General features: G+C 38.3%; 1 protein-coding gene, 1 long non-coding RNA gene and 1 pseudogene across 3 annotated transcripts in view; 2 read left to right on the plus strand and 1 right to left on the minus strand.

The window, feature by feature from the left end:
* LOC109104846 (protein tyrosine phosphatase type IVA 3-like) overlaps positions 1–6,068 on the minus strand; it is a 34,900-nt gene extending 28,832 nt beyond the window's left edge. The window contains exon 1 of the mRNA XM_042772737.1: positions 5,944–6,068. The gene's annotated coding sequence lies outside the window, so the exon portion shown is untranslated. The remainder of the gene's footprint in view (positions 1–5,943) is intronic.
* A 1,695-nt stretch (positions 6,069–7,763) lies between these two features.
* On the plus strand, positions 7,764–9,462 carry LOC122134241 (annotated as a pseudogene).
* A 1,896-nt stretch (positions 9,463–11,358) lies between these two features.
* The window catches only part of LOC109105579, a 5,570-nt gene continuing 4,722 nt past the window's right edge, over positions 11,359–12,206 (plus strand). Inside the window, exons 1-5 of one of the 2 annotated variants that reach the window (XR_006161992.1) lie at positions 11,359–11,442; positions 11,522–11,658; positions 11,761–11,847; positions 11,998–12,073; positions 12,144–12,206. The exon at positions 12,144–12,206 is cut by the window's right edge and continues 67 nt beyond it. This is a non-coding gene — a long non-coding RNA (uncharacterized LOC109105579). Of the gene's footprint in view, positions 11,443–11,521; positions 11,659–11,760; positions 11,848–11,997 lie in introns of both variants that reach the window. The other variant, XR_006161993.1, reaches the window with a different exon arrangement.

A 12,206-nucleotide genomic window follows, 5' to 3' on the forward strand; every position in this document is an offset into this window, starting at 1 on the left:
GACTTCTTTCATATTTGTCGACCAATATACAGAAAACTACATCAGTATATATCATCATAAACACAGCCGTTTTTGTCTTATGTGAATGTAAACAGAAAGAAAACACACATGTACAGTATTTTTGCTTAAAGAGACAACAGCCTAATAAACGCGCTGCCTGTCATTAATGTTAATCAAAGAACAAAAGAAAATCATTCACTGATCTTGACTGAATATATTTAATAACTTTAATTGATTAATCTATTTTATTTACAAAAAGAAAATTATGCAGTGTTTTTAAACTTTTAATTACAGTTTCTGTACCTGAAATTTTGTTTAGTTGCATTTATTTATGATATTGCTAATTGATTTGTTTGTTCCTATCTTATTACTGTCTTTAACACTTTAATATTTGAAATTTATATTAATCTAGTTGTTTTTGCTGTGGTATTTTTTTTTAAAGCGAAGTCAAAATTCCTCTTGCAGTGTTTTGTAGGCTGCTGATTTTTGCTCATGTTATTCAGCTGCAACAGAATGCTTTGTAAAAAGACAGAATACATGTTTGACTTAATTTTTTTATATTGGATTTTTTATCTTATTGGAATCGAAATTAGGAATCGATAAGAATCGGAATCGATAAGCAGAATCGGAATCGATAAAATTCAAACGATACCCAACCCTACTGCGGAAGGTGGTGAAAACCGCCCAACGCATCACAGGGACACCACTTCCTGCTATTGAGGATATCCAGAGAAAACGCGGTCTACGTCTAGCTCGCGGCATTCTTAAGGACTCCTCTCACCCTGACCATAGACTGTTTAACTTCCTGCCCTCCGGGAGGTGCTTCAGGAGCCTCCGGACAAGGACCAGCAGGCTCAGGAACAGCTTTTTCCCTACAGCTGTCTCCTTACTGAATTCTGCCCACTACACCCCCCCCCCCCCCCCCTCCACACACACACACACACACACCACTACACATTTCTCAAAAAATGATGGGGATTTTTAGAAGGCACAATAACTTCCTTCTCATTTACAACTGTGTGTTTGTTGCGTAAAAACATGAGTTAATATTTGCATTGATCTGACCATAAACAGCAAAAAAGGCTTGTTGGAAATGCAAATTCATTCTCTGTCACGAGGTGGCACTTTAGGAGTGCTGAAATATTGTGGTTTCCCTGGTAACGGCTGTAGACAAAGCAGCTCCGCGCTCATAAACGCTGCTTTATCAGGAATTATAGGTAAAAGGAAATAAAATTGCCAATGACACGTTTCTGAGGACAGTCGGTTCCCTTCAGATACATTCAAATAAAGACATCCATGCTGTGTTTCGACTTGAAACGTGCAGCGCTCATATTTATTCAATGACATCATTGGCTTTTAAAGTGTTTACTCCAGCCGTATCACGACTCTTGTCTTTCCATCCCTAACTGCAGACCTCTTGGAATTATAATTAAGACATTTCTTATACCATTTAATGTATTTAAAACTTACTCACTTAAAACTAAAACATTCACTTTAGGAGTTTTTAAAGATCCGCGGGAGATCTGTATTTAAGAGCACGTCGGGCAGAGTGCCAATACATTTTGGTAGCCCGTAGGGCTGGGCGATATATCGCATGCAATTGTCACGCGCATTTTGTCAGTAAAGCCGGTTCACTGATTAGCGCTAAATCTCCATCACCTGCTTTCAAATGGAGCGGCATTTAATAGACAGAGCCGTAGATCACTGACAAGCTACGCAATATCGCGTTCATTATCGAAGGCGATTCATGTGCGATAATGAACGCGATATTGCGTAGCTTGTCAGTGATCTACGGCTCTGTCTATTAAATGCTGCTCCATTTGAAAGCAGGTAACCGGCTTTACTGACGAAATGCGCGTGACAATCACATGCGATATATCGCCCAGCCCTAGTAGCCCGACTGGAAAACACAATAGCCCTGGGACGTCGGGCTAGCAATTTTGCGAGCCCTGAACTCATAAGGTTAAATACTGTCCAATATAAGACTGAAGAGGAAAAAAGAAACAGAAACATTTAAACTACTGAAAGAACAAATGGAGTAATCCGATCACTGTTATATCCACAGGCGCAGCGGATAATCCGCAGGTCGGTTAATAAAAAAAAAAAAAAGCATTCTGATTATTTGCGGGAGGATAAAATAAATCATAAATAATGCTAATTTTAACTAATTTTTTTTAAACAAAATGTTTTCATCAGGCAGACGATTTCATTTGTGTGTGTGTGTTCGCCTGATCGGGAAGTTGCAGTGACAGAAACGGTGACATTCCAGATAAATTTTGAAAGGAGTAAAGCCTTTTGTTAATGCTATTGAGTAGGCTAATATGGCCAAAGATATTTTGTTTTATAAATAAATGTTCATTCAAAAGCAGCCCATGATCAGCATAACTATTATATTACCGTTACCCTTCTATGGCTCCGACGTGGTTTTGTTCCATCCTCCACCTCTGCTGTGCCAACTCACAAAAGACTCTTTTTAGCCAAGCAGCTTTTGAAACATGCCGTGGCTGGCTGGTATAAACACAAGCATTGACTAGAGCGGCAAAAAATAAGCTGCTGTGACCGTGGAGCCATAACGCACCACAGACGCATGCAACATACTGTCAACCCTTCCGTTTTTCCCGGGATTCTCCCATATTTTACCATTCTATCCTGCTATAATCCCATTTAAATATGTTCCCGTATTTCTCCCGTACTTTTTAATCTTTCTATAAAAAAAATCCCACTGGGCGTTTTTATATGTTTGCTACATTCGCCTCCGGTAAAACTCCTGTCATTTGTATGGCCCAAACTGCATTATATGAATAATCAAGTAAACAAATTCCAGATCTTGTATGAAACGCATCCTTCTCACACAATTGACACATACAAATTTCAACCCATTTGTTCCCAACAACTACAACAGTGATGAGAACCGCGGAAAGGAAAGGATCACTGGTAGAAATGGGACAGAAGCTTACACTTCAAAAGGCTATGGTTTAATTGATTAAATATTTGCGCTAGGGCTGCATGATTATGACAAAAATCACAATTGTCGATTATTCCCTTGAAATTATAATTATTACTTACTAATATCACACTTTACATTGAATGATGTTTATAACATTGTTTGATGCAACTGCATGTCGGATTTTTATATGAAAATAAACAAGCTGAAAACACTAACTGAAAAACTTTTAGTGCTTTTCTATGTCAACTATACATCAGATTGGTTTCTTCTATACATTATGAAAAAGTAAAAATATGAATGGTATTATAATGTTATACTAAAACGAAAATTAAAATAATGTGGAAAACCCTTAAGATAACATGTAGAAAGAAAAAAAAGCATCTTAAGCACGCTTAATAACATAAGTGGACTTTGTACAATTAATTGCCGCTTTGAACAATTACGTTATTGTGGCATCAATAATTGTAATAGCGATTGGAAGTTCGATAAATTGTGCAGCCCTAATTAGCACTGCAAGTTGGAAAATCAGGTGCTGTGCTGCTTAGTTTACTGCGGTTACTGTGGAAATGGCTATATTCCTGGCGAAAAGCGAAAGAATGAAAAGAGAATGAATTTGCATTTTTCAATAATTATATAATTATAACTGATACCCCCCCCAAAAAAATGTGACTTGTGTCTGACTCAATGCTTGTGTATATATACACTCCCACAAACACGACTGTAGTGTGCTTTCTAAATCCAAAGAATGACCTTAAATGCCAGTTTAAGAGAACAGGGACAACTGCTCCTCTGGGAATCATAGCATAACCCTTTATTTGGCAACAGTGCACTTCTGAAACCTCCACTACTTTCTTCCCTTTTTTCACCTCTTTATGTGAAACTGAAAAAAACTGCCAAGCACCGTTAATGTCAGATGAAGCCATTTTGATTGACAGGTAGAACTGCAGTGGGAGAGTCCTGCGGCTTTTTTCTTCTATGAAACTACTATCATGTACCAGCGAGTAACAGGTTTTTAAGACTCCGGTCCCTCGCGACTTTGTTTTGAGGGAGGAATTCCCAGCAGCAGGCTTCAGTAAATGCATGCCGGGTAAATGTCACATACCCTTGGGGGCCGACTTTCCACGAATGAAGAAGCTTGCTTTGATTAGACCCACTGCATTTCGGGTTGAATAACAGAAGTAACCCTCTAATAAAAAAAACACAAACTATAGCATCTGTGTTGAAATGGAAAACACACAGGGAGGCTGAGGTGGTGCTAAAATGATGGGAAACAAAAACAGAGAAAAAAGTAAAATAAAAGAAAACATTAACACCCCCACCCCTTTATAATATCTCCCTTTCTTACAAAGCTTCCAGCTTTGCTCACTTTTTCCTAATAAAAGGGGAGTAACTCACTTGCCTTGGAGGAAGCCACCCCTTGCCCCATGGTGGCAGTTTACGTCATCACTTAAACCTCAGCATACAGAGCCAAGAGAAACTCTTCTAACATTCCATTGCTAACAGCAGGGCGGGTTGGTGACCTGCAGCATGAAGTGCACTGTAGGTAGGAGGAAACCCATCCCAGCCTAAACTCTTCCTGACTTACTGATTAGAGGTGGGCTTACCCTCCTGGCTTGCACCTACAGGACATTTCCACTGCAGCAGTCTGTGATTTCAAAGATGACATGTTTGTTTGCTTAGATGCACAGTTATAATAAGCAATGGTTGCAACGTAAATGAACTATGTAGGAATGACAGGCTCACTTACAATTTCAAATGATCATACCGTAAGGTTGTTTGTCAGTAAAACTACTACACTCATAGAAAGCATTTATGTAACACCTGCAGTCAAGTACCAGACAAAGGAGTTGACCTTTTCAGCAGATTTCTCACTTTAATGGAAGTGACAGGAATTTCTTTATAAGGACTATCTCTTTCCCGCACAAGTATAGAAATTGTGCTTGCAAGCCAGTTTTAATGTTTACAGTGTGTTGCTTGTTCATAAACTGCAAAAAATTAAAAAAAAAACATTTAATTTTGTCGATTCACACACGCTCATGCTGATCCAAAGCTGTAACTCACATCTCAGCCACGACAACTTTGTGTTTCCTTCTGCCAGCATTTATCTGAAACGATCAACTACAGCTGTGAAGAAAAACTAAAACGTGAACTCAAGATAGATAATCTGGCATAATGTAGCTCTTTAATCTGGGAACATCTCTTCCTGAGAACGCAAATCGGCAATTCGAGAAACATCAACAACCGCATTTGTGCAAATAATAGGCGCATCATTGGTTATGTTTAAAGACTTCAGATTGACACGATACCAGACAAAGAGACCGCACACATGCACAAACCGAGCCTGATCACAACTCGTTACTTTTATTGTGCGATACTGAGTTAAAACCAAATTCAACTTGTGCACTTTATCAAGTAATTTTCATACACACCCATGGGTTTCTTTTACTTTCTTCATCGTTGTGCGATGGATGGATGCTGATACGCATCCAGCTGTGCCCCATTCAAAACACAAAAGCGAGATTGAGTTTCTAACACAGAACAATACAGATACGTTTATTATATATGTGCTGGTTGATCACTAAACAAAATATGAACACAAATGCTTAATATAGTCGGTGTTGTGTAAAAGAAATACCTCCACACACATCGTTAGCAGCGCGCTAACGCTAACAGCCCCTCAACGCTTTTGTTCTGAAAACGCCGGTAGCAGACGACCACTTTCCTTGACAAATTAACTTTCCACACCGCATGAAAACCACATTCACAACATAACATGTGGGGCGTTTACTTATATTGTTAACATATTAAATATATGTGAGAAGTTACTGAATGTAACAGCTTCAAAACTAAACAAATAATCAGCGCGCGCTCCCCGCCGTCAAAACACAAGTCGCGCGGATTACCAGAGCATACAAGATTCACAAAGCTGTTAAACACATAGTTTCATCTTAGTATACGACTTTCTGGAGGCTTTCATATATATTTTTCATACTCACAGATTTGTCAGACTCGCTCCATGTGATTCCGTGTGTATCCGTGTGTTTGTGTGCATGAGCGCAGTCAGCGCACGCAAGCGCGGAGATTCCCCCTGCTGCAACCATGGAGACGTAGCGTCACCCAGAGCAACCGAGAGGGGAACAAAATGTTGAGGCGTAAAAAAGGATATTAGAATAAAATTTCAATAATGACACTAATACATTATTATTATTATTATTTTGAATTACATTAATTTAAACCAATAAAAGACACGTGAGTTAATAGAAATTCATATTTAATATTTGCGAGTTTTAAAAGTAACATTAATTGAAATAGATTCAATTTAGTTAAAATGTAGTAATTACGTATATTCATAGTCACTTCAAAACATACAGTTTCTAATCTCCTGCCGAGCTAATTATTAAACTATAAAATATACTAATGTTGCGTCATCTAGTGTGCAATGACGAAACTGTGTCAGTGGGTCATGTAATAGAATTTATCTAATTTAACTATTAATGTAAAAATTGGCTTACTTTAAACATGTCATCTGCAAACATTTTCGCATTTGACATATGAAAATATAAATGGCGTCATATTTCCAAAATACTCAAATGAATAGTACAGGTGTCCTGCAAAATAATAATGTAGGCTACAATGAGTTTTATCATAAATCATCAATTAAATATCCATTAAATAATTAAAATGAGGTCATTGGATTTATTTTTACATCGTCCTTTATAGGTTAAGCCTACTCTGTCTGGTTTAAAATTTATGCAGGTTATTGCATAATAAAAGATGAGGCTCACATATGTCCAGCAACAGATGGAAAGTCCACGTCATTTGTGACCTCTATGGTAATAATGATAATAACAGTAGGCTAAACATTTGGATCACACACAGCTAATCATAACCCTTCACTGATAGACATGCATTACCTTTCTCTAACAGCACTAAGATCACACAGCAAAAATATAGAAATAACAGAACAGAAATGTTTTATTTGAAATATAATTTTTTTTCGAACAATGATAATGTCTTTACTACCACTTTTAATGCATCCTTGCTGAATAGAAATATTAATTTCTTTAAAAAAAATCCCAAACTTTTATGTAAATACATATAGATATGCTGAATCATATCAGTGACACAAAGATGACTGAACAAACAGCTTGCTCTGTCATGTTGATCCTCCAAGAAGATTTCAGTACTGCTTTCCATGCCACTGTTGTGCACTCAAAAGGGACATTCGTAGCGGCTCTCAGCAGCAATGACGTCTTGACCACGGAAATGCCATCTGCCCTGAACTGCCTTACACCTGCACAAACTTGTAGCACTTGTTGTCACTGTGCTAAATGAGCTTAACGCTCTTACTCTGATAATGGTCACTGTAAACAGAGTACTCGATCGATCGATCACCATGAGGTCAAAGTTCTTAAGTGCATGACTACACACAGTGCTACATGCCTGATGTGTGCTCTGATCTTTTGATGTTTGTGCTTTTTGGAGTCATAAAACATTCACACAAATATATTACAATATTCACAAAACAAATAACCTTTGTGTTCCATAAAAGAGAGAAAGTTATACAGGGTTGGAACAACCTGAGCGTGAGTAAGTGATGACAGAATATTCACTTTTGGGTAAAATATCTAGTGTTTTGTGCAGTTCATTACAGTTCTAACAGTTTAGTGAATCAGAGGAACATTATATAATTTATGTGAAATTGCTATTGCAAAACAACTCCCAAGATCCTTTGTGTTTCATTCATAAAATGTTTACGTACCATGCAACACCAGAGAGGTGGGACATGTTCAGTGATGCCAGTGTCCAGCTTAACTTACTGATCCAATTTGTGGAGATCTTTATCCTTTAAGAATTAGGCTCCTTCTGGCCACTGTGCAAGGCATGAGGGAAATGACATGTTTTCGCCACACTGTAAACAAGGGGATATAAACCCAGAGCTCAGTGCATTCTGTGCAACTCAGAGATTGAGGCAGCAGCAAACCAGGATCTACTCTTTTCAAATACATGCAATTCTTTACATCTGCCTGTACATCAGCCTTCAACGGCAACTGCAATCATGGTACTGGAGGACTCCGAGAGCTGCATCTTTGAGCTTGACATCACTGTGAGTTCTGATATGATTTTAACATGTACATATTGTGTTAGTATAGTGGATACAAAATAATTGGTTTGTGTTTGTTGAGTTTTATTTAAGCTTTAAGTATTTCTTTTAAGGAGGTTCTGATGTTGATGTTTGTGGTCTGTTGATGGGATTTGTGTTGTTTACTGTCTAGAAGCTTTACTATGTCCGGTCAAGGTGCTTCTGTGTTTTTTATCAGAAATAATTAAGCTGATAACTACAATGTGGATTTTTTTTTGGTGTATAACATAAAACAAAGACTTTTTGGATGATCTGAGAGAAATGTGACAATAAATAAGTTTACCTAAATAATAATCAGTCAAAACTATTTTGAATTTGTTCTGACGTTCTTATTGCAGCCATTGAGAGTAAATCAGATCATAAGATGGCACTAAAGCATTGCAAAAATGTTTATTCTCCAATTAAACTTTTGTTTTTTGATAAGTTTTGATATGAACACAAGTTAATTGAAAATAAAGCAACAAAATTCCCAAGATGTTACAAACCTAATCATAACTTTGCTCTTGTAGGAGGAGGATATGTAGACTGCCTATGGTAAAGTGCACTGCACCATGAAGGGTGTTCCGAAGGGCAACCAGCCTACCATTCTGACCTTCCATGACATCGGTCTGAACGGTAAGAACCTTCCTTATACCTTCTTATTTATATTTTCATTGTATGTGAGACTTTTTCACAAGCTGTTCAGTAACAATGGAGAAACCAGTGCAAGTTCCACTGCTCTTAAAACTAGTCCTTTATGTCTAACATCTCATTTGTATTCTGTCTTAATGGACTGAATAATTTGTGTATGAATATCTTAGTAACACAGTTGTGTTCTCTGTTCTGCAGATAAGAGCTGTTTTGAGTCTCTCTTTAATCACAAAGACATGCATGAGATCATGCAACACTTTGCTGTGTGCCATGTTGACGCCCCAGGACAGCAGGAGGGTGCCAGCACACTTTCCAGAGTAAGTGAGGGGTCATTTTGACACCATATTATGGTTCCAGGTCTATCAGAGCATCCGAAGGCTTACGATTAACTAAAACCTTCAAATTTATGTCTCAAAATTGAAAGTGAATGGTCACTCTTACTCATTCTGTCAACAAAGACAAAAAACAGCTTTAGGTTAATTTCCCCATGCCTCTAAGACAGGAAATCCATTTAAAAGCTGCTCAATCGGAGCGGATCAGCTCTAGGAAATATAATGCAGACAGCTTTAATCAGCACTCTCTGGCACCAGAATGGCAGAATGTAGGTCAGCATGTCACTTGTAGGGTCTGAGGGGAGCAGAGCATGTTTATGATCTGCCATCTGCTAGAGCACCAGAGTGTTTGACCTCCGTATTGTTCCACATGTGTGAGGCTGTTAAAGAACTGTCTGTTATTATTGTAGGTACTCTTAAAGGGATAGTTCACCCAAAAATCAAAATTATGTCATTTATGACTCACCCTCATGTCGTTCCAAACCCGTGAGACCTTCGTTCATCTTCGGAACACAGTATAAGATATTTTAGATTTAGTCCGAGAGCTTTCTGTCCCTCCATTGAGAATGTATGTACGGTATACTGTCCACGTCCAGAAAGGTAATAAAAACATCTTCAAAGTACTCCATGTGACATCAGAGGGTCCGTTAGAATTTTTTGAAGCATCGAAAATACATTTTGGTCCTAAAATATCAAAAACTACGACTTTATTCAGCATTGACTTCTCTCCCGGGTCTGTTATGAGCGCGTTCACAGCACATCCGGTTCACGAACGAATCACTCGATGTAACCGGATCTTCTTGAACCAGTTCACCAAATCGAACTGAATCGTTTGAAACGGTTCGCGTCAACAATAAGCATTAATCCACAAATGAATTAAGCTGTTAACTTTTTTAACATGGCTGACACTCCCTCTGAGTTCAAATAAACCAATATCCCGGAGTAATTCATTTACTCAAACAGTACACTGACTGAACCGAGCCAGATAACGAACGAAACATTGACTCGTTCTCGAGTCAAGAACCGGTTGCATCGGTTTTCGGATCACCGGTAGTGATGGGAAGTTCTGTTCTTCTCCGCAAACCGGTTCTTTCGGACAGTTTTATTCAATAAACCGATTGCCGAAAACGGTTCACCAGTTCTTTTGCGCTCGACGTAACGACTTCATTGGCGATGATTGCCCTTGATTCAAGCCTTCGGTTTACCCGCGCTCATAACATTAGCACAGAATCAGTTCAGAATCAATCACCAAAAGAACCAGTTCAATTCAGACGTGCTGTGTGTCAGTCTGCTTCACGCATGCGCAGTATCATCAGCTCCTCGGTTCTCGAATCGGACGCGTCCGACAGGAAACGGTTCTTGACTCGAAAACGAGTCAATGTTTCGTTCGTTATCTGGCTCGGTTCAGTCACTGTTTGAGTAAATTAATTACTCCGGGATATTGGTTTATTTGAACTCAGAGGGAGTGTCAGCCATGTTAAAAAAGTTAACAGCTTAAGTCATTTGTGGATTAATGCTTATTGTTGACGCGAACCGCTTTAAACGATTCAGTTCGATTTTTGTGAACTGGTTCAAGAAGATCCGGTTACATCGAGTGATTCGTTCGCGAACCGGATGTGCTGTGAACGCGCTCATAACAGACCCGGGAGAGAAATCAATGCTGAATAAAGTCGTAGTTTTTGATATTTTTGGACCAAAATGTATTTTCGATGCTTCAAAAAATTCTAACAGACCCTCTGATGTCACATGGACTACTTTGAAGATGTTTTTATTACCTTTTTGGACGTGGACAGTATACCGTACATACATTCTCAATGGAGGGACAGAAAGCTCTCGGACTAAATCTAAAATATCTTATACTGTGTTCCGGAGATGAACGGAGGTCTCACGGGTTTGGAACGACATGAGGGTGAGTCATTAATGACATAATTTTGATTTTTGGGTGAACTAACCCCCCAATCACACCAAACACCAAAAACAAAAACAAAAAAAAAAACAAAAAATACAAAAAACTAAAAATCGTTTTCAGTATTAAAGAACAGCAGAGTCCACACCACAACTATAACGATAAAGACAAAGAAAAACGATATCGTTTGGAATCACTTTCAAAACGATTTTTTTCCAGCTGATGAACGATAAAAAATTGACAGCCAATCAGAATCCATCCTGTTGTAACGCGCTCGAGAATTTAAAGCGCCAGACGAGCGTGCGCTTAGAATAAACAGAAGATATCGTTCGCTGGTGTGGACGCTAATATCGTTATCTTTATAGTTATCTTTATAGTTATCGTCCTTGGTGTGAACGGGCTTTTACACTTCTATGGATCAGCTCTCAGAAACCCTCCCTACGGTCCTCAAGCATTTTGGCTAAGTCTTAAATGCTTAAAACGGGTATGTTTAACTCTTATTTTTGAGGCTTGTATGGTCTTGATCCAAACCTACCTGAATGCTTGCTCTTTTTCCCTCACAGTCTGAAGGGCGGTTGAAGCTGGAGCCAGGATCCTTGCTCGTTTTCCTCTCAGTTGCATTTTGAATTGCTTTGAATAGCATGGATTACAATTCTGCAACTTTGGCTACAAAGCATTTTGCAGTGCATTAAATCGCCAGGTATTAAATCAGTTGTTAAATCACAGGAATGTTTCCTTATGATAATTAACATTTTCTATTATTTTTGCATTATTTATTAATTTTTGCATGTGTCTCTTAAAGCTCACACATCTAGACATGGTGGAAAGTCTTGTTCTGATTAATTTGAGTGTGCAGGCAGAGGGTTTCATGGACTGGGCAGCACAAAAGGTACAAAACTGAATTTTTTTTTTCTGCTAAATTTGCAATCTCATGAGATTTGAAATGACTGCATTATTAAACTCATTTGAATGAGCTTATATAATTGTTCAAATCCATGCCATTGCACAAATCATCAATAAAGCATTACATTCTCGACAGATTACAAGATGGACTCATGCTTTCCCTGATACAGTCATTTCACACCTGTTTGGAACGGTGAGAACTGAGGAAGCCTGTGAGTAATTTGACTGATTAATAATTAGCTTTTGAAATGAGCCTGCAAATTAATTTGACTGTCTTGACAGGATAATGCTAACAATTACTTATGTTGTAAGAGGAGCTACAGAACAATCATGAACTGATCGCAA

The sequence above is a fragment of the Cyprinus carpio genome, chromosome A16 (assembly GCF_018340385.1).
Source record: "Cyprinus carpio isolate SPL01 chromosome A16, ASM1834038v1, whole genome shotgun sequence".
NCBI classification, from domain to species: Eukaryota; Metazoa; Chordata; class Actinopteri; order Cypriniformes; family Cyprinidae; genus Cyprinus; species Cyprinus carpio.